The sequence below is a fragment of the Rhipicephalus microplus genome, chromosome 2 (assembly GCF_043290135.1).
Source record: "Rhipicephalus microplus isolate Deutch F79 chromosome 2, USDA_Rmic, whole genome shotgun sequence".
Taxonomy (NCBI): Eukaryota; Metazoa; Arthropoda; class Arachnida; order Ixodida; family Ixodidae; genus Rhipicephalus; species Rhipicephalus microplus.
The window spans coordinates 133,119,656-133,135,654 of record NC_134701.1 but is presented as its reverse complement, the minus strand read 5'-3'; the positions used below and the strand labels follow the sequence as shown (position 1 = coordinate 133,135,654).

At 48.8% G+C, this 15,999-nt stretch overlaps 23 non-coding genes across 23 annotated transcripts; all 23 read left to right on the top strand.

Annotated features, from left to right (window-relative positions):
• The first annotated feature begins 109 nt into the window (after window positions 1-109).
• TRNAL-CAA (transfer RNA leucine (anticodon CAA)) lies at window positions 110-227 on the top strand. Its single transcript has 2 exons — window positions 110-147; window positions 183-227. It is a non-coding gene; the product is annotated as a tRNA-Leu (tRNA).
• A 64-nt stretch (window positions 228-291) lies between these two features.
• TRNAL-CAA (transfer RNA leucine (anticodon CAA)) lies at window positions 292-410 on the top strand. Its single transcript has 2 exons — window positions 292-329; window positions 365-410. It is a non-coding gene; the product is annotated as a tRNA-Leu (tRNA).
• Window positions 411-474: 64 nt separating this feature from the next.
• On the top strand, window positions 475-593 carry TRNAL-CAA (transfer RNA leucine (anticodon CAA)). The gene is made up of 2 exons: window positions 475-512; window positions 548-593. It is a non-coding gene; the product is annotated as a tRNA-Leu (tRNA).
• A 1,160-nt stretch (window positions 594-1,753) lies between these two features.
• Window positions 1,754-1,871, top strand: TRNAL-CAA (transfer RNA leucine (anticodon CAA)). The gene is made up of 2 exons: window positions 1,754-1,791; window positions 1,827-1,871. It is a non-coding gene; the product is annotated as a tRNA-Leu (tRNA).
• Window positions 1,872-1,935: 64 nt separating this feature from the next.
• Window positions 1,936-2,054, top strand: TRNAL-CAA (transfer RNA leucine (anticodon CAA)). The gene is made up of 2 exons: window positions 1,936-1,973; window positions 2,009-2,054. It is a non-coding gene; the product is annotated as a tRNA-Leu (tRNA).
• Window positions 2,055-4,309: 2,255 nt separating this feature from the next.
• Window positions 4,310-4,428, top strand: TRNAL-CAA (transfer RNA leucine (anticodon CAA)). The gene is made up of 2 exons: window positions 4,310-4,347; window positions 4,383-4,428. It is a non-coding gene; the product is annotated as a tRNA-Leu (tRNA).
• Window positions 4,429-5,776: 1,348 nt separating this feature from the next.
• TRNAL-CAA (transfer RNA leucine (anticodon CAA)) lies at window positions 5,777-5,895 on the top strand. The gene is made up of 2 exons: window positions 5,777-5,814; window positions 5,850-5,895. It is a non-coding gene; the product is annotated as a tRNA-Leu (tRNA).
• Window positions 5,896-7,974: 2,079 nt separating this feature from the next.
• TRNAL-CAA (transfer RNA leucine (anticodon CAA)) lies at window positions 7,975-8,093 on the top strand. The gene is made up of 2 exons: window positions 7,975-8,012; window positions 8,048-8,093. It is a non-coding gene; the product is annotated as a tRNA-Leu (tRNA).
• Window positions 8,094-8,341: 248 nt separating this feature from the next.
• Window positions 8,342-8,460, top strand: TRNAL-UAA (transfer RNA leucine (anticodon UAA)). Its single transcript has 2 exons — window positions 8,342-8,379; window positions 8,415-8,460. It is a non-coding gene; the product is annotated as a tRNA-Leu (tRNA).
• Window positions 8,461-8,524: 64 nt separating this feature from the next.
• TRNAL-UAA (transfer RNA leucine (anticodon UAA)) lies at window positions 8,525-8,643 on the top strand. The gene is made up of 2 exons: window positions 8,525-8,562; window positions 8,598-8,643. It is a non-coding gene; the product is annotated as a tRNA-Leu (tRNA).
• Window positions 8,644-8,707: 64 nt separating this feature from the next.
• TRNAL-CAA (transfer RNA leucine (anticodon CAA)) lies at window positions 8,708-8,826 on the top strand. Its single transcript has 2 exons — window positions 8,708-8,745; window positions 8,781-8,826. It is a non-coding gene; the product is annotated as a tRNA-Leu (tRNA).
• Window positions 8,827-8,890: 64 nt separating this feature from the next.
• TRNAL-UAA (transfer RNA leucine (anticodon UAA)) lies at window positions 8,891-9,009 on the top strand. The gene is made up of 2 exons: window positions 8,891-8,928; window positions 8,964-9,009. It is a non-coding gene; the product is annotated as a tRNA-Leu (tRNA).
• Window positions 9,010-9,073: 64 nt separating this feature from the next.
• TRNAL-CAA (transfer RNA leucine (anticodon CAA)) lies at window positions 9,074-9,192 on the top strand. The gene is made up of 2 exons: window positions 9,074-9,111; window positions 9,147-9,192. It is a non-coding gene; the product is annotated as a tRNA-Leu (tRNA).
• A 1,344-nt stretch (window positions 9,193-10,536) lies between these two features.
• On the top strand, window positions 10,537-10,660 carry TRNAL-CAA (transfer RNA leucine (anticodon CAA)). The gene is made up of 2 exons: window positions 10,537-10,579; window positions 10,615-10,660. It is a non-coding gene; the product is annotated as a tRNA-Leu (tRNA).
• A 1,343-nt stretch (window positions 10,661-12,003) lies between these two features.
• Window positions 12,004-12,122, top strand: TRNAL-CAA (transfer RNA leucine (anticodon CAA)). The gene is made up of 2 exons: window positions 12,004-12,041; window positions 12,077-12,122. It is a non-coding gene; the product is annotated as a tRNA-Leu (tRNA).
• Window positions 12,123-12,186: 64 nt separating this feature from the next.
• Window positions 12,187-12,305, top strand: TRNAL-CAA (transfer RNA leucine (anticodon CAA)). Its single transcript has 2 exons — window positions 12,187-12,224; window positions 12,260-12,305. It is a non-coding gene; the product is annotated as a tRNA-Leu (tRNA).
• Window positions 12,306-12,552: 247 nt separating this feature from the next.
• On the top strand, window positions 12,553-12,671 carry TRNAL-CAA (transfer RNA leucine (anticodon CAA)). Its single transcript has 2 exons — window positions 12,553-12,590; window positions 12,626-12,671. It is a non-coding gene; the product is annotated as a tRNA-Leu (tRNA).
• A 64-nt stretch (window positions 12,672-12,735) lies between these two features.
• On the top strand, window positions 12,736-12,854 carry TRNAL-UAA (transfer RNA leucine (anticodon UAA)). The gene is made up of 2 exons: window positions 12,736-12,773; window positions 12,809-12,854. It is a non-coding gene; the product is annotated as a tRNA-Leu (tRNA).
• A 64-nt stretch (window positions 12,855-12,918) lies between these two features.
• On the top strand, window positions 12,919-13,037 carry TRNAL-CAA (transfer RNA leucine (anticodon CAA)). Its single transcript has 2 exons — window positions 12,919-12,956; window positions 12,992-13,037. It is a non-coding gene; the product is annotated as a tRNA-Leu (tRNA).
• A 64-nt stretch (window positions 13,038-13,101) lies between these two features.
• On the top strand, window positions 13,102-13,220 carry TRNAL-UAA (transfer RNA leucine (anticodon UAA)). Its single transcript has 2 exons — window positions 13,102-13,139; window positions 13,175-13,220. It is a non-coding gene; the product is annotated as a tRNA-Leu (tRNA).
• A 64-nt stretch (window positions 13,221-13,284) lies between these two features.
• Window positions 13,285-13,403, top strand: TRNAL-CAA (transfer RNA leucine (anticodon CAA)). Its single transcript has 2 exons — window positions 13,285-13,322; window positions 13,358-13,403. It is a non-coding gene; the product is annotated as a tRNA-Leu (tRNA).
• A 1,344-nt stretch (window positions 13,404-14,747) lies between these two features.
• On the top strand, window positions 14,748-14,871 carry TRNAL-CAA (transfer RNA leucine (anticodon CAA)). Its single transcript has 2 exons — window positions 14,748-14,790; window positions 14,826-14,871. It is a non-coding gene; the product is annotated as a tRNA-Leu (tRNA).
• Window positions 14,872-15,846: 975 nt separating this feature from the next.
• TRNAL-CAA (transfer RNA leucine (anticodon CAA)) lies at window positions 15,847-15,965 on the top strand. The gene is made up of 2 exons: window positions 15,847-15,884; window positions 15,920-15,965. It is a non-coding gene; the product is annotated as a tRNA-Leu (tRNA).
• The last annotated feature ends 34 nt before the right edge of the window (window positions 15,966-15,999 follow it).

The following is a 15,999-nucleotide window of genomic DNA, read 5'->3' as shown; positions in this document are numbered from 1 at the left end:
GGTCTACGTATGTGGGCGTGGGTTGAAATCCCACTTCTGAGAAGCTCTTTTTTTTACTTTACTACCAGCGCAAAGTCAGTGTCTCCTTTTGCTGGGGCTGAAATATCTTGTCAGAATGGCCGAGTGGCCTAAGGCTCCAGACTCAAGCGAAACCTTGCCCAGTGATACGGGTTGAACGAGGCTTCTGGCCACGTATGTGGGCGTGGGTTCGAATCCCACTTCTGACAAACTTTTTTTTCCTTTACTACCGGAACAATGTCAGTGTCTCCTTTTGCTGGGCTGATGTATTTTGCCCGAATGGCCGAGTGGTCTAAGGCGCCAGACTCAAGGGAAACCTTGCCCAGTGATGCGGGTTGAACGATGCTTCTGGTTCACGTATGTGGGCGTGGGTTCGAATCCCACTTCTGACAAACTTTTTTTACTTTACTACGAGCACGAAGTCAGTGTCTTCTTTTGCTGGGGCTGGTATATCGTGTCAGAATGGCCGAGTGGTCTAAGGCGCCAGACTCAAGGAAAACCTTGCCCAGTGATACGGGTTGAACGAGGCCTCTGGTCCACGTATGTGGGCGTGGGTTCGAATCCCACTTCTGACAAACTTTTTTTTACTTTTCTAACAGAACAATGTCAGTGTCTCCTTTTGCTGGGTTGATATGTCGTGTGAGAATGGCCGAGTGGTCTAAGGTGCCAGACTCAAGGGAAACCTTGCCCAGTGATAGGGGTTGAACGAGGCTTCTGGTCCACGTATGTGGGCGTGGATTCGAACCCCTCTTCTGACAAACTTTTTTTTACTTCAATAACAGAACAAAGTCAGTGTCTCCTTTTGCTGGGCAGAAAAACTGTGTCAGAATGGCCGAGTGGTCTGAGGCGCCAGACTGAAGGGAAACCTTGCCCGGTGATGCAAGTTGAACGAGCCTTCTGGTCCATGCGTGCGTGGGTTCGAATCTCACTTCTGTCAATTTTTTTTAATTTACTACCGGAACAATGTCAGTGTCTCCTTTTGCTGGGCTGATATATTTTGCCCGAATGGCCGAGTGGTCTAAGGCGCCAGACTCAAGGGAAACCTTGCCCAGTGATACGGGTTGAACGATGCTTTTGGTTCACGTATGTGGGCGTGGGTTCGAATCCCTCTTCAGACAAACTTTTTTTACTTCACTAACAGAACAAAGTCAGTGTCTCCTTTTGCTGGGGCTGACATATCGTATCAGAATGGCCGAGTGGTCTAAGACGCCAGACTGAAGGGAAACCTTGCCCAGTGATGCGAGTTGAACTAGGCTTCTGTTCCACGTATGTGTGCGTGGGTTCGAATCTCACTTCTGTCAATTTTTTTTTACTTTTTCTGCCAGCACAGAGTCAGCGACTTCTTTTGCTGAGGCTGACATATCCTATCTGAATGGCCGAGTGGTCTAAGGCGCCAGACTCAAGGGAAACCTTGCGCAAAGATACGGGTTGAACGAGGCTTCTGGTCCACGTATGTGGGCGTGGGTGTGAATTCCACTTCTGACAAACGTTTTTTATTTTACTACAAGAACGAAGCCAGTGTCTCCTTTGGTTAGGAATAAAATATCGTGTCAAAATGGCCGAGTGGTCCAAGGCGCCAGACTTAAGGGATACCTTGCCGAGTGATACGGGTTGAACGAGGCCTCTGGTCTACGTATGTGGGCGTGGGTTGAAATCCCACTTCTGAGAAGCTCTTTTTTTTACTTTACTACCAGCACAAAGTCAGTGTCTCCTTTTGCTGGGGCTAAAATATCTTGTCAGAATGGCCGAGTGGCCTAAGGCTCCAGACTCAAGCGAAACCTTGCCCAGTGATACGGATTGAACGAGATTTCTGGCCACGTATGTGGGCGTGGGTTCGAATCCCACTTCTGACAAACATTTTTTTCCTTTACTACCGGAACAATGTCAGTGTCTCCTTTTGCTGGGCTGATGTATTTTGCCCGAATGGCCGAGTGGTCTAAGGCGCCAGACTCAAAGGAAACCTTGCCCAGTTATACGGGTTGAACGATGCTTCTGGTTCACGTATGTGGGCGTGGGTTCGAATCCCACTTCTGACAAACTTTTTTTACTTCACTAACAGATCAAAGTCAGTGTCTCCTTTTGCTGGGGCTGACATATCGTATCATAATGGCCGAGTGGTCTAAGGCGCCTGACTTAAGGGAAACCTTGCCCAGTGATACGAGTGTAACGAGGCTTCTCGTCCACGTATGTGTGCCTGGGTTCGAATCCCACTTCTGACAAACTTTTTTTACTTTACTACCAGCACGAAGTCAGTGTCTTCTTTTGCTGGGGCTGAACTATATCGTGTCAGAATGGCACAGTGGTCTAAGGCGCCAGACTCAAGGGAAACCTTGCCCAGTGATACGGGTTGAACGAGGCCTCTGGTCTACGTATGTGGGCGTGGGTTGAAATTCCACTTCTGAGAAGCTCTTTTTTTTTACTTTACTACCAGCACAAAGTCAGTGTCTCCTTTTGCTGGGGCTGAAATATCTTGTCAGAATGGCCGAGTGGCCTAAGGCTCCAGACTCAAGCGAAACCTTGCCCAGTGATACGGGTTGAACGAGGCTTCTGGCCACGTATGTGGGCGTGCGTTCGAGTCCCACTTCTGACAAACTTTTTTTTCCTTTACTACCGGAACAATGTCAGTGTCTCCTTTTGCTGGGCTGATGTATTTCGCCCGAATGGCCGTGTGGTCTAAGGCGCCAGACTCAAGGGAAACCTTGCCCAGTGATACGGGTTGAACGATGCTTCTGGTTCACGTATGTGGGCGTGGGTTCGAATCCCACTTCTGACAAACTTTTTTTACTTTACTACGAGCACGAAGTCAGTGTCTTCTTTTGCTGGGGCTGCTATGTCGTGTGAGAATGGCCGAGTGGTCTAAGGTGCCAGACTCAAGGGAAACCTTGCCCAGTGATAGGGGTTGAACGAGGCTTCTGGTCCACGTATGTGGGCGTGACTTCGAATCCCTCTTCCGACAAACTTTTTTTTACTTCACTAACAGAACAAAGTCAGTGTCACCTTTTGCTGGGGCTGACATATCGTATCAGAATGGCCGAGTGGTCTAAGGCGCCAGACTCAAGGGAAACCTTGCCCAGTGAGTTGAACGAGGCTTCTGGTGCACGTATGCATGCGTGGGTTCGAATCCCACTTCTGTCAACTTTTTTTTACTTTACTACCAGAACAAAGTCAGTGTCTCCTTTTGCTGGGCAGAAAAATTGTGTCAGAATGGCCGAGTGGTCTAAGGCGCCAGACTGAAGGGAAACCTTGCCCGGTGATAGGGGTTCAACGAGGCTTCTGGTCTAGGTGTGTGGGCGGGGGTTCAAATCCCATTTCAGACAAACTTTTTTTTACTTTACTACGAGCATAAAGTCAGTGTCATCTTTTGCTGGGGCTGATATATCTTATCAGAATGGCCGAGTGGTCTAAGGCGCCAGACTCAAGGGAAACCTTGCCCAGTGATACGAGTTGAACGAGGCTTCTGGTCCACGTATGTGTGCGTGGGTTCGAACCCCTCTTCTGACAAACTTTTTTTACTTCACTAACAGAACAAAGTCAGCGTCTCCTTTTGCTGGGGCTGACATATCGTATCAGAATGGCCGAGTGGTGTAAGGCGCCAGACTGAAGGGAAACTTTGCCCGGTGATGCGAGTTGAACGAGGCCTCTGGTCCAAGTATGTGTGCGTGGGTTCGAATCTCACTTCTGTCAATTTTTTTTAATTTACTACCAGCACAAAGTCAGTGTCTCCTTTTGCTGGGCTGAAATATTGTGCCAGAATGGCCGAGTGGTCGAAGGTGCTAGACTCATGGGGAACCTTGCCCAGTCATACGAGATGAACAAGGCTTCTGGTCCACGTATGTGTGCGTGGGTTCGAATCCCACTTCTGACAAACTTTTTTTACTTTACTACCAGAACAAAGTCAGTGTCTTCCTTTGCTGCAGCTTATATATCGTGTCAGAACGGCCGAGTTGTCTAAGGCACCAGACTTAAGGGAAACCTTGCCCAGTTATACGGGTTGAACGAGGCTTATGGTCTACGTATGCGGGCGTGGGTTGAAATCCCACTTCTGAGAAGCTCTTTTTTTTTACTTTACTACCAGCACAAAGTCAGTGTCTCCTTCTGCTAAGGCTGAAATATCGTGCCAGAATGGTCGAGTGGTCTAAGGCTACAGACTCAAGGGAAACCTTGCCCAGTGAGTTGAACGAGGCTTCTGGTACACGTATGTGTGCGTGGGTTCGAATCCCACTTCTGTCAACTTTTTTACTTTACTACCAGCACAGAGTCAGCGTCTTCTTTTGCTGGGCCGAAATATTGTGTCAGAATGGCCGAGTGGTCTAAGGCGCCAGACTCAAGGGAAACCTTGCCCAGTGATAGGGGTTGAACGAGGCTTCTGGTCCACGTATGTGGGCGTGGGTTCGAATCCCTCTTCAGACAAACTTTTTTTACTTCACTAACAGAACAAAGTCAGTGTCTCCTTTTGCTGGGGCTGACATATCGTATCAGAATGGCCGAGTGGTCTAAGACGCCAGACTGAAGGGAAACCTTGCCCAGTGATGCGAGTTGAACTAGGCTTCTGTTCCACGTATGTGTGCGTGGGTTCGAATCTCACTTCTGTCAATTTTTTTTTACTTTTTCTGCCAGCACAGAGTCAGCGTCTTCTTTTGCTGAGGCTGACATATCCTATCTGAATGGCCGAGTGGTCTAAGGCGCCAGACTCAAGGGAAACCTTGCACAAAGATACGGGTTGAACGAGGCTTCTGGTCCACGTATGTGGGCGTGGGTGTGAATTCCACTTCTGACAAACTTTTTTTATTTTAGTACAAGAACGAAGCCAGTGTCTCCTTTGGTTAGGACTAAAATATCGTGTCAGAATGGCCGAGTGGTCCAAGGCGCCAGACTTAAGGGAAACCTTGAACAGTGATACGGGTTGAACGAGGCCTCTGGTCTACGTATGTGGGCGTGGGTTGAAATCCCACTTCTGAGAAGCTCTTTTTTTACTTTACTACCAGCACAAAGTCAGTGTCTCCTTTTGCTGGGGCTGAAATGTCTTGTCAGAATGGCCGGGTGGCCTAAGGCTCCAAACTCAAGCGAAACCTTGCCCAGTGATACGGGTTGAACGAGGCTTCTGGCCACGTATGTGGGCGTGGGTTCAAATCCCACTTCTGACAAACTTTTTTTTCCTTTACTACCGGAACAATGTCAGTGTCTCCTTTTGCTGGGCTGATGTATTTTGCCCGAATGGCCGAGTGGTCTAAGGCGCCAGACTCAAGGGAAACCTTGCCCAGTGATACGGGTTGAACGATGCTTCTGGTTCACGTATGTGGGCGTGGGTTCGAATCTCACTTCTGACAAACTTTTTTTACTTTACTACGAGCACGATGTCAGTGTCTTCTTTTGCTGGGGCTGCTATGTCGTGTGAGAATGGCCGAGTGGTCTAAGGTGCCAGACTCAAGGGAAACCTTGCCCAGTGATAGGGGTTGGACGAGGCTTCTGGTCCACGTATTTGGGCGTGGGTTCGAATCCCTCTTCCGACAAACTTTTTTTTACTTCACTAACAGAACAAAGTCAGTGTCACCTTTTGCTGGGGCTGACATATCGTATCAGAATGGCCGAGTGGTCTAAGGCGCCAGGCTTAAGGGAAACCTTGCCCAGTGATACGAGTGTGACGAGGCTTCTGGTCCACGTATGTGTGCGTGGGTTCGAATCCCACTTCTGACAAACTTTTTTTACTTTACTACCAGCACGAAGTCAGTGTCTTCTTTTGCTGGGGCTGATATATCGTGTCAGAATGGCCGAGTGGTCTAAGGCGCCAGACTCAAGGAAAACCTTGCCCAGTGATAGGGGTTGAACGAGGCTTCTGGTCCACGTATGTGGGCGTGGATTCGAACCCCTCTTCTGACAAACTTTTTTTACTTTACTACCAGCACGAAGTCAGTGTCTTCTTTTGCTGGGGCTGATATATCGTGTCAGAATGGCACAGTGGTCTAAGGCGCCAGACTCAAGGGAAACCTTGCCCAGTGATACGGGTTGAACGAGGCCTCTGGTCTACGTATGTGGGCGTGGGTTGAAATTCCACTTCTGAGAAGCTCTTTTTTTTTACTTTACTACCAGCACAAAGTCAGTGTCTCCTTTTGCTGGGGCTGAAATATCTTGTCAGAATGGCCGAGTGGCCTAAGGCTCCAGACTCAAGCGAAACCTTGCCCAGTGATACGGGTTGAACGAGGCTTCTGGCCACGTATGTGGGCGTGCGTTCGAGTCCCACTTCTGACAAACTTTTTTTTCCTTTACTACCGGAACAATGTCAGTGTCTCCTTTTGCTGGGCTGATGTATTTCGCCCGAATGGCCGTGTGGTCTAAGGCGCCAGACTCAAGGGAAACCTTGCCCAGTGATACGGGTTGAACGATGCTTCTGGTTCACGTATTTGGGCGTGGGTTCGAATCCCACTTCTGACAAACTTTTTTTACTTTACTACGAGCACGAAGTCAGTGTCTTCTTTTGCTGGGGCTGCTATGTCGTGTGAGAATGGCCGAGTGGTCTAAGGTGCCAGACTCAAGGGAAACCATGCCCAGTGATAGGGGTTGAACGAGGCTTCTGGTCCACGTATGTGGGCGTGAGTTCGAATCCCTCTTCCGACAAACTTTTTTTTACTTCACTAACAGAACAAAGTCAGTGTCACCTTTTGCTGGGGCTGACATATCGTATCAGAATGGCCGAGTGGTCTAAGGCGCCAGACTCAAGGGAAACCTTGCCCAGTGAGTTGAACGAGGCTTCTGGTGCACGTATGCATGCGTTGGTTCGAATCCCACTTCTGTCAACTTTTTTTTACTTTACTCCCAGAACAAAGTCAGTGTCTCCTTTTGCTGGGCAGAAAAGTTGTGTCAGAATGGCCGAGTGGTCTAAGGCGCCAGACTGAAGGGAAACCTTGCCCGGTGATAGGGGTTCAACGAGGCTTCTGGTCTAGGTGTGTGGGCGGGGGTTCAAATCCCATTTCAGACAAACTTTTTTTTACTTTACTACGAGCATAAAGTCAGTGTCATCTTTTGCTGGGGCTGATATATCTTATCAGAATGGCCGAGTGGTCTAAGGCGCCAGACTCAAGGGAAACCTTGCCCAGTGATAGGGGTTGAACGAGGCTTCTGGTCCACGTATGTGGGCGTGGGTTCGAATCCCTCTTCAGACAAACTTTTTTTACTTCACTAACAGAACAAAGTCAGTGTCTCCTTTTGCTGGGGCTGACATATCGTATCAGAATGGCCGAGTGGTCTAAGACGCCAGACTGAAGGGAAACCTTGCCCAGTGATGCGAGTTGAACTAGGCTTCTGTTCCACGTATGTGTGCGTGGGTTCGAATCTCACTTCTGTCAATTTTTTTTTTACTTTTTCTGCCAGCACAGAGTCAGCGTCTTCTTTTGCTGAGGCTGACATATCCTATCTGAATGGCCGAGTGGTCTAAGGCGCCAGACTCAAGGGAAACCTTGCACAAAGATACGGGTTGAACGAGGCTTCTGGTCCACGTATGTGGGCGTGGGTGTGAATTCCACTTCTGACAAACTTTTTTTATTTTAGTACAAGAACGAAGCCAGTGTCTCCTTTGGTTAGGACTAAAATATCGTGTCAGAATGGCCGAGTGGTCCAAGGCGCCAGACTTAAGGGAAACCTTGAACAGTGATACGGGTTGAACGAGGCCTCTGGTCTACGTATGTGGGCGTGGGTTGAAATCCCACTTCTGAGAAGCTCTTTTTTTACTTTACTACCAGCACAAAGTCAGTGTCTCCTTTTGCTGGGGCTGAAATGTCTTGTCAGAATGGCCGGGTGGCCTAAGGCTCCAAACTCAAGCGAAACCTTGCCCAGTGATACGGGTTGAACGAGGCTTCTGGCCACGTATGTGGGTGTGGGTTCAAATCCCACTTCTGACAAACTTTTTTTTCCTTTACTACCGGAACAATGTCAGTGTCTCCTTTTGCTGGGCTGATGTATTTTGCCCGAATGGCCGAGTGGTCTAAGGCGCCAGACTCAAGGGAAACCTTGCCCAGTGATACGGGTTGAACGATGCTTCTGGTTCACGTATGTGGGCGTGGGTTCGAATCCCACTTCTGACAAACTTTTTTTACTTTACTACGAGCACGATGTCAGTGTCTTCTTTTGCTGGGGCTGCTATGTCGTGTGAGAATGGCCGAGTGGTCTAAGGTGCCAGACTCAAGGGAAACCTTGCCCAGTGATAGGGGTTGGACGAGGCTTCTGGTCCACGTATTTGGGCGTGGGTTCGAATCCCTCTTCCGACAAACTTTTTTTTACTTCACTAACAGAACAAAGTCAGTGTCACCTTTTGCTGGGGCTGACATATCGTATCAGAATGGCCGAGTGGTCTAAGGCGCCAGACTTAAGGGAAACCTTGCCCAGTGATACGAGTGTGACGAGGCTTCTGGTCCACGTATGTGGGCGTGGGTTCGAATCCCACTTCTGACAAACTTTTTTTACTTTACTACGAGCACGAAGTCAGTGTCTTCTTTTGCTGGGGCTGCTATGTCGTGTGAGAATGGCCGAGTGGTCTAAGGTGCCAGACTTAAGGGAAACCTTGCCCAGTGATACGAGTGTGACGAGGCTTCTGGTCCACGTATGTGTGCGTGGGTTCGAATCCCACTTCTGACAAACTTTTTTTACTTTACTACCAGCACGAAGTCAGTGTCTTCTTTTGCTGGGGCTGATATATCGTGTCAGAATGGCCGAGTGGTCTAAGGCGCCAGACTCAAGGAAAACCTTGCCCAGTGATACGGGTCGAACGAGGCCTCTGGTCCACGTATGTGGGCGTGGGTTCGAATCCCACTTCTGACAAACTTTTTTTTACTTTTCTAACAGAACAATGTCAGTGTCTCCTTTTGCTGGGTTGATATGTCGTATCAGAATGGCCGAGTGGTCTAAGGCGCCAGACTTAAGGGAAACCTTGCCCAGTGATACGAGTGTGACGAGGCTTCTGGTACACGTATGTGTGCGTGGGTTCGAATCCCACTTCTGACAAACTTTTTTTACTTTACTACCAGCACGAAGTCAGTGTCTTCTTTTGCTGGGGCTGATATATCGTGTCAGAATGGCCGAGTGGTCTAAGGCGCCAGACTCAAGGAAAACCTTGCCCAGTGATACGGGTTGAACGAGGCCTCTGGTCCACGTATGTGGGCGTGGGTTCGAATCCCACTTCTGACAAACTTTTTTTTACTTTTCTAACAGAACAATGTCAGTGTCTCCTTTTGCTGGGTTGATATGTCGTGTGAGAATGGCCGAGTGGTCTAAGGTGCCAGACTCAAGGGAAACCTTGCCCAGTGATAGGGGTTGAACGAGGCTTCTGGTCCACGTATGTGGGCGTGGATTCGAACCCCTCTTCTGACAAACTTTTTTTTACTTCAATAACAGAACAAAGTCAGTGTCTCCTTTTGCTGGGCAGAAAAATTGTGTCAGAATGGCCGAGTGGTCTAAGGCGCCAGACTGAAGGGAACCCTTGCCCGGTGATAGGGGTTCAACGAGGCTTCTGGTCTAGGTGTGTGGGCGGGGGTTCAAATCCCATTTCAGACAAACTTTTTTTTACTTTACTACGAGCATAAAGTCAGTGTCATCTTTTGCTGGGGCTGATATATCTTATCAGAATGGCCGAGTGGTCTAAGACGCCAGACTGAAGGGAAACCTTGCCCAGTGATGCGAGTTGAACTAGGCTTCTGTTCCACGTATGTGTGCGTGGGTTCGAATCTCACTTCCGTCAATTTTTTTTTACTTTTTCTGCCAGCACAGAGTCAGCGTCTTCTTTTGCTGAGGCTGACATATCCTATCTGAATGGCCGAGTGGTCTAAGGCGCCAGACTCAAGGGAAACCTTGCGCAAAGATACGGGTTGAACGAGACTTCAGGTCCACGTATGTGGGCGTGGGTGTGAATTCCACTTCTGACAAACTTTTTTCATTTTAGTACAAGAACGAAGCCAGTGTCTCCTTTGGTTAGGACTAAAATATCGTGTCAGAATGGCCGAGTGGTCCAAGGCGCCAGACTTAAGGGAAACCTTGCCCAGTGATACGGGTTGAAGGAGGCCTCTGGTCTACGTATGTGGGCGTGGGTTGAAATCCCACTTCTGAGAAGCTCTTTTTTTTACTTTACTACCAGCACAAAGTCAGTGTCTCCTTTTGCTGGGGCTGAAATATCTTGTCAGAATGGCCCACTGGCCTAAGGCTCCAGACTCAAGCGAAACCTTGCCCAGTGATACGGGTTGAACGAGGCTTCTGGCCACGTATGTGGGCGTGGGTTCGAGTCCCACTTCTGACAAACTTTTTTTTCCTTTACTACCGGAACAATGTCAGTGTCTCCTTTTGCTGGGCTGATGTATTTTGCCCGAATGGCCGAGTAGTCTAAGGCGCCAGACTCAAGGGAAACCTTGCCCAGTAATACGGGTTGAACGATGCTTCTGGTTCACGTATGTGGGCGTGGGTTCGAATCCCACTTCTGACAAACTTTTTTTACTTTACTACGAGCACGAAGTCAGTGTCTTCTTTTGCTGGGGCTGCTATGTCGTGTGAGAATGGCCGAGTGGTCTAAGGTGCCAGACTCAAGGGAAACCTTGCCCAGTGATAGGGGTTGAACGAGGCTTCTGGTCCACGTATGTGGGCGTGGGTTCGAATCCCTCTTCCGACAAACTTTTTTTTACTTCACTAACAGAACAAAGTCAGTGTCACCTTTTGCTGGGGCTGACATATCGTATCAGAATGGCCGAGTGGTCTAAGGCGCCAGACTCAAGGGAAACCTTGCCCAGTGAGTTGAACGAGGCTTCTGGTGCACGTATGCATGCGTGGGTTCGAATCCCACTTCTGTCAACTTTTTTTTACTTTACTACCAGAACAAAGTCAGTGTCTCCTTTTGCTGGGCAGAAAAATTGTGTCAGAATGGCCGAGTGGTCTAAGGCGCCAGACTGAAGGGAACCCTTGCCCGGTGATAGGGGTTCAACGAGGCTTCTGGTCTAGGTGTGTGGGCGGGGGTTCAAATCCCATTTCAGACAAACTTTTTTTTACTTTACTACGAGCATAAAGTCAGTGTCATCTTTTGCTGGGACTGATATATCTTATCAGAATGGCCGAGTGGTCTAAGGCGCCAGACTCAAGGGAAACCTTGCCCAATGATACGAGTTGAACGAGGCTTCTGGTCCACGTATGTGTGCGTGGGTTCGAACCCCTCTTCTGACAAACTTTTTTTACTTCACTAACACAACAAAGTCAGCGTCTCCTTTTGCTGGGGCTGACATATCGTATCAGAATGGCCGAGTGGTGTAAGGCGCCAGACTGAAGGGAAACCTTGCCCGGTGATGCGAGTTGAACTAGGCTTCTGTTCCACGTATGTGTGCGTGGGTTCGAATCTCACTTCTGTCAATTTTTTTTTACTTTTTCTGCCAGCACAGAGTCAGCGTCTTCTTTTGCTGAGGCTGACATATCCTATCTGAATGGCCGAGTGGTCTAAGGCGCCAGACTCAAGGGAAACCTTGCGCAAAGATACGGGTTGAACGAGGCTTCTGGCCACGTATGTGGACGTGGGTGTGAATTCCACTTCTGACAAACGTTTTTTATTTTACTACAAGAACGAAGCCAGTGTCTCCTTTGGTTAGGACTAAAATATCGTGTCAAAATGGCCGAGTGGTCCAAGGCGCCAGACTTAAGGGATACCTTGCCGAGTGATACGGGTTGAACGAGGCCTCTGGTCTACGTATGTGGGCGTGGGTTGAAATCCCACTTCTGAGAAGCTCTTTTTTTTACTTTACTACCAGCGCAAAGTCAGTGTCTCCTTTTGCTGGGGCTGAAATATCTTCTCAGAATGGCCGAGTGGCCTAAGGCTCCAGACTCAAGCGAAACCTTGCCCAGTGATACGGGTTGAACGAGGCTTCTGGCCACGTATGTGGGCGTGGGTTCGAATCCCACTTCTGACAAACTTTTTTTTCCTTTACTACCGGAACAATGTCAGTGTCTCCTTTTGCTGGGCTGATGTATTTTGCCCGAATGGCCGAGTGGTCTAAGGCGCCAGACTCAAGGGAAACCTTGCCCAGTGATACGAGTGTGACGAGGCTTCTGGTACACGTATGTGTGCGTGGGTTCGAATCCCACTTCTGACAAACTTTTTTTACTTTACTACCAGCACGAAGTCAGTGTCTTCTTTTGCTGGGGCTGATATATCGTGTCAGAATGGCCGAGTGGTCTAAGGCGCCAGACTCAAGGAAAACCTTGCCCAGTGATACGGGTTGAACGAGGCCTCTGGTCCACGTATGTGGGCGTGGGTTCGAATCCCACTTCTGACAAACTTTTTTTTACTTTTCTAACAGAACAATGTCAGTGTCTCCTTTTGCTGGGTTGATATGTCGTGTGAGAATGGCCGAGTGGTCTAAGGTGCCAGACTCAAGGGAAACCTTGCCCGGTGATAGGGGTTGAACGAGGCTTCTGGTCCACGTATGTGGGCGTGGATTCGAACCCCTCTTCTGGCAAACTTTTTTTTACTTCAATAACAGAACAAAGTCAGTGTCTCCTTTTGCTGGGCAGAAAAATTGTGTCAGAATGGCCGAGTGGTCTGAGGCGCCAGACTCAAGGGAAACCTTGCCCAGTGATAGGGGTAGAACGAGGCTTCTGGTCCACGTATGTGGGCGTGGGTTCGAATCCCACTTCTGACAAACTTTTTTTACTTTACTACGAGCACGAAGTCAGTGTCTTCTTTTGCTGGGGCTGCTATGTCGTGTGAGAATGGCCGAGTGGTCTAAGGTGCCAGACTTAAGGGAAACCTTGCCCAGTGATACGAGTGTGACGAGGCTTCTGGTCCACGTATGTGTGCGTGGGTTCGAATCCCACTTCTGACAAACTTTTTTTACTTTACTACCAGCACGAAGTCAGTGTCTTCTTTTGCTGGGGCTGATATATCGTGTCAGAATGGCCGAGTGGTCTAAGGCGCCAGACTCAAGGAAAACCTTGCCCAGTGATACGGGTCGAACGAGGCCTCTGGTCCACGTATGTGGGCGTGGGTTCGAATCCCACTTCTGACAAACTTTTTTTTACTTTTCTAACAGAACAATGTCAGTGTCTCCTTTTGCTGGGTTGATATGTCGTATCAGAATGGCCGAGTGGTCTAAGGCGCCAGACTTAAGGGAAACCTTGCCCAGTGATACGAGTGTGACGAGGCTTCTGGTACACGTATGTGTGCGTGGGTTCGAATCCCACTTCTGACAAACTTTTTTTACTTTACTACCAGCACGAAGTCAGTGTCTTCTTTTGCTGGGGCTGATATATCGTGTCAGAATGGCCGAGTGGTCTAAGGCGCCAGACTCAAGGAAAACCTTGCCCAGTGATACGGGTTGAACGAGGCCTCTGGTCCACGTATGTGGGCGTGGGTTCGAATCCCACTTCTGACAAACTTTTTTTTACTTTTCTAACAGAACAATGTCAGTGTCTCCTTTTGCTGGGTTGATATGTCGTGTGAGAATGGCCGAGTGGTCTAAGGTGCCAGACTCAAGGGAAACCTTGCCCAATGATAGGGGTTGAACGAGGCTTCTGGTCCACGTATGTGGGCGTGGATTCGAACCCCTCTTCTGACAAACTTTTTTTTACTTCAATAACAGAACAAAGTCAGTGTCTCCTTTTGCTGGGCAGAAAAATTGTGTCAGAATGGCCGAGTGGTCTAAGGCGCCAGACTGAAGGGAACCCTTGCCCGGTGATAGGGGTTCAACGAGGCTTCTGGTCTAGGTGTGTGGGCGGGGGTTCAAATCCCATTTCAGACAAACTTTTTTTTACTTTACTACGAGCATAAAGTCAGTGTCATCTTTTGCTGGGGCTGATATATCTTATCAGAATGGCCGAGTGGTCTAAGACGCCAGACTGAAGGGAAACCTTGCCCAGTGATGCGAGTTGAACTAGGCTTCTGTTCCACGTATGTGTGCGTGGGTTCGAATCTCACTTCCGTCAATTTTTTTTTACTTTTTCTGCCAGCACAGAGTCAGCGTCTTCTTTTGCTGAGGCTGACATATCCTATCTGAATGGCCGAGTGGTCTAAGGCGCCAGACTCAAGGGAAACCTTGCGCAAAGATACGGGTTGAACGAGACTTCAGGTCCACGTATGTGGGCGTGGGTGTGAATTCCACTTCTGACAAACTTTTTTCATTTTAGTACAAGAACGAAGCCAGTGTCTCCTTTGGTTAGGACTAAAATATCGTGTCAGAATGGCCGAGTGGTCCAAGGCGCCAGACTTAAGGGAAACCTTGCCCAGTGATACGGGTTGAAGGAGGCCTCTGGTCTACGTATGTGGGCGTGGGTTGAAATCCCACTTCTGAGAAGCTCTTTTTTTTACTTTACTACCAGCACAAAGTCAGTGTCTCCTTTTGCTGGGGCTGAAATATCTTGTCAGAATGGCCCACTGGCCTAAGGCTCCAGACTCAAGCGAAACCTTGCCCAGTGATACGGGTTGAACGAGGCTTCTGGCCACGTATGTGGGCGTGGGTTCGAGTCCCACTTCTGACAAACTTTTTTTTCCTTTACTACCGGAACAATGTCAGTGTCTCCTTTTGCTGGGCTGATGTATTTTGCCCGAATGGCCGAGTAGTCTAAGGCGCCAGACTCAAGGGAAACCTTGCCCAGTGATACGGGTTGAACGATGCTTCTGGTTCACGTATGTGGGCGTGGGTTCGAATCCCACTTCTGACAAACTTTTTTTACTTTACTACGAGCACGAAGTCAGTGTCTTCTTTTGCTGGGGCTGCTATGTCGTGTGAGAATGGCCGAGTGGTCTAAGGTGCCAGACTCAAGGGAAACCTTGCCCAGTGATAGGGGTTGAACGAGGCTTCTGGTCCACGTATGTGGGCGTGGGTTCGAATCCCTCTTCCGACAAACTTTTTTTTACTTCACTAACAGAACAAAGTCAGTGTCACCTTTTGCTGGGGCTGACATATCGTATCAGAATGGCCGAGTGGTCTAAGGCGCCAGACTCAAGGGAAACCTTGCCCAGTGAGTTGAACGAGGCTTCTGGTGCACGTATGCATGCGTGGGTTCGAATCCCACTTCTGTCAACTTTTTTTTACTTTACTACCAGAACAAAGTCAGTGTCTCCTTTTGCTGGGCAGAAAAATTGTGTCAGAATGGCCGAGTGGTCTAAGGCGCCAGACTGAAGGGAACCCTTGCCCGGTGATAGGGGTTCAACGAGGCTTCTGGTCTAGGTGTGTGGGCGGGGGTTCAAATCCCATTTCAGACAAACTTTTTTTTACTTTACTACGAGCATAAAGTCAGTGTCATCTTTTGCTGGGACTGATATATCTTATCAGAATGGCCGAGTGGTCTAAGGCGCCAGACTCAAGGGAAACCTTGCCCAATGATACGAGTTGAACGAGGCTTCTGGTCCACGTATGTGTGCGTGGGTTCGAACCCCTCTTCTGACAAACTTTTTTTACTTCACTAACACAACAAAGTCAGCGTCTCCTTTTGCTGGGGCTGACATATCGTATCAGAATGGCCGAGTGGTGTAAGGCGCCAGACTGAAGGGAAACCTTGCCCGGTGATGCGAGTTGAACTAGGCTTCTGTTCCACGTATGTGTGCGTGGGTTCGAATCTCACTTCTGTCAATTTTTTTTTACTTTTTCTGCCAGCACAGAGTCAGCGTCTTCTTTTGCTGAGGCTGACATATCCTATCTGAATGGCCGAGTGGTCTAAGGCGCCAGACTCAAGGGAAACCTTGCGCAAAGATACGGGTTGAACGAGGCTTCTGGCCACGTATGTGGACGTGGGTGTGAATTCCACTTCTGACAAACGTTTTTTATTTTACTACAAGAACGAAGCCAGTGTCTCCTTTGGTTAGGACTAAAATATCGTGTCAAAATGGCCGTGTGGTCCAAGGCGCCAGACTCAAGGGAAACCTTGCCCAGTGATGCGGGTTGAACGATGCTTCTGGTTCACGTATGTGGGCGTGGGTTCGAATCCCACTTCTGACAAACTTTTTTTACTTTACTACGAGCACGAAGTCAG